Here is a 3,527-nt window from a genome sequence, read left to right as displayed (position 1 = left end):
ACACACACACACACACAAACACACATAAACACACTCACACCCACACACTCGCACCCACACACGAACACACACACTCACATACAAGCACACACACACACACACAAACACACACACTCCAACACACACACACACAAACACACATAAACACACTCACACCCACACACTCGCACCCACACACGAACACACACACTCACATACAAGCACACACACACACAAACACAAACACGCACACACACACGCACAGGTACTAACACACCCACGCAAACACAACACACTAGCACAAGCATAAACACACACCCACGAGCACACACACGCACGCACACACGCCTACACACCACACACAAACACACATGCACACACACAAACACACAAACACACACACACACAAACCCACACACACCCACAAACACACACAAACACACACAAACACACACACATACACACAGACACCCACACGTAAACACACACGCACATACACACGCACACACACACGCGCGCACACACATACACAAACTCACACACAAACACACACACACACAAAAACACACACACAAACACACACACTAACACACACCCACGCACACACACTCACACACACACCTACCTAGTTTTTGCAAATGATAATGAAAATGTAACAGTTGAAATTGCTAACGATTACGTATTGCCTTGTGATCGTTATCATCCTGCGTTATCAATTTCTTTAGCTATAAAAGATAATATGCCCGAGCTTCAATATGATAGTTTTGCCTTCAATTTTAGGAGAGGAGACTATGTTGCTCTTAATATGTATCTTGCTAGTATCTCCTGGGAGAACGTTTTATGTATTTGCAGAGATATTAACGAAGCCACGGAACTGTTCTACTCCATATTGCAGTTTGGTGTCAATTGTTCAATACCACGTATAAGATTAAAAAATCCCAAATTTCCTCGTTGGATGACTAATGACCTAAAATCATTAATATTTAGAAAAAAAATTGCTCACAAGATATATAAACAAACAAATTCTTGGGACGATTATCTACTTTTCTCTTCCTTGAGAACCAAATGCAAAGAACTAAGCAGGTCATGTCATGAAATTTATATAAGTCAAACTGAATCTAGAATTAGTTCAAACGTAAAGCACTTTTGGAATTTTGTTAACAGCAAACGCAAAAATAATGGTATACCAAACACAATGTTTCTTGGAAACACAATGCTTAATAATGGTGCGGATATAGTTAATAGCTTTGCGCAATGCTTTCAAAATATTTACAGAGCAAATGATGATGATTTTATACAGCCCATCTTAGAGTATGAGAAAACAGTGAGTCTAAATTCTTGTAATGTATCTATTGAAATCATATTTGAAAAATTAGCCAATTTGGACATTTATAAGGGCTCAGGGCCAGATGGAATTCCACCCATACTATTAAAAAAATGTAGATGTACTTTAACCCATCCCTTGTATTTTCTGTTTTCTCATTCACTTGATTCAGGTATTTGTCCAAGTTTGTGGAAATCTAGTTTTATTGTTCCTATTCATAAATCAGGTGACAGGAGTAACATAGCTAACTACAGACCAATAAGCATTCTTTCTTCTATTCCTAAAATACTAGAGAGTATAATATGTGACTCTATTAAAACACCTTTATGCAATGTACTAATTGAAGAGCAACATGGTTTTCTTTCAGGTAGATCAACTTCGACAAATCTTTTACTTTTCACGCAATACATATCTGATGCTTTGGAAAGGAGACTACAGGTGGATGCTATTTATACAGATTTCTCCAAAGCATTTGACACTGTGAATCATAAATTGTTGTGTAACAAGCTTAAAACTATTGGATTTACAGGTAATCTGTATAACTGGTTATGTAGTTACCTAACTAGCAGAATACAACTTGTTAAAATTAAACACTTTCAATCTAGTGAGATCTCCGTAACATCTGGTGTTCCACAAGGAAGCCACTTAGGGCCTTTCCTTTTTAATATATTTGTTAATGACATTAAATCTCAAATTAACTCTAAATTTTTGCTATTTGCTGATGATTTAAAAATCTATAGAATTGTCGAAGACGTCTCAGATTGTGAAAAACTCCAAATTGATATTAACAAAATTATGGCATGGTGCAATTGGAACCAAATGAGCATTAATGTTGGAAAATGTCACTTTATTAGTTTCTGTAGAAGAATTAACAACCTCTCTTATAATTACAAATTAGCTGAAGAACCACTGAAGGCTGTCTCAACTGTAAGAGATCTAGGTGTTCAATTAGATTCCAAACTAAATTTTTGCGCTCATTTTGATTATGTGAATAACCAGGCATTTAAAATGTTAGGCTTCATTATTAGAACCTCTAGATGTTTGCATAACATTAATTCCATCAGACTGATTTACATTTCCCTAGTAAGATCTGTTCTTGAGTATTGCTCAGTCGTTTGGTCACCCACTTATGAAGTCCATATAGCCAAGCTTGAAAAAGTCCAAAATAAATTCATTAGGTACTTAAGTTTTAAATTACACAAACCTTTAAGCATCCATTCCTACTCAGAAATTAGAAATACATTAAACCTTCCTAGGCTATCTTCCAGACGGATGTATGCTGATGTTCTGTTTCTTCATAAACTACTGAATTCAAAAATTAATTGCAATGATCTACTGTCTCTAATCGGCTTTAATGTTCCCTTTAGAGTTACTAGAACATCTCATAATTTTGCAATTAAATTTCATAGCTCTAATTTTGGTAGGCATTCTCCACTGAGTAGAATCATTCTAAATGGAAATAGAATAGACTTTGATTTGTTGCTGTGCGCTTCGGAAAATGTCTGTAGAATGTGTTTAAAAAAAAAATTTTGTAATTTTATGTGATTTGTATTTGCTATGTGCTTTATATAGTTTTAATATTTGTTTTTTTTTTCTATATGGCTGCATTGCCAATTCTTTTCATACATATTTGCTATATCTTTGTAATTATTGTATCACTAGATAATACTTGTAATACTTTGTGTATATATTGAATTGGGTGGTATCCCGTTAATAAATAAATAAAAAAAAAAAAAAAAAAAAAAAAAAAAACATACACGCACACACACACACGCACAAACACGCACGCACACACACTAACACACACGAACGCCCACACACACCCGCACACGCACTAACAGACACCCACGCACACACACGCACAAACACCCACGCACACACACACACACACACGCACACAAACACACATGCACACATACACACACGCACACACCCACACGCACCAACACACGCACATACACGCACAAACACACTCACAAACATGCACGCACAGACAAAGCCACACAAAACACACACGCACACGCACTAACACACACACACACGCACGCAACACACACGCATACTAACACGCTCATACACAGAACACACACACACACACGCACACACAGACGCACACAAACAAACATGCACACACACCCACACACAAACACACATGCACACACACACAAACTTACACACACAAAAACACACACACACACAAACGCACAGACATACACACACACCC

The sequence above is a fragment of the Diabrotica undecimpunctata genome, unplaced genomic scaffold, assembly GCF_040954645.1.
Source record: "Diabrotica undecimpunctata isolate CICGRU unplaced genomic scaffold, icDiaUnde3 ctg00000598.1, whole genome shotgun sequence".
Classification (NCBI taxonomy): Eukaryota; Metazoa; Arthropoda; class Insecta; order Coleoptera; family Chrysomelidae; genus Diabrotica; species Diabrotica undecimpunctata.
This window is presented reverse-complemented; position numbering follows the sequence as displayed.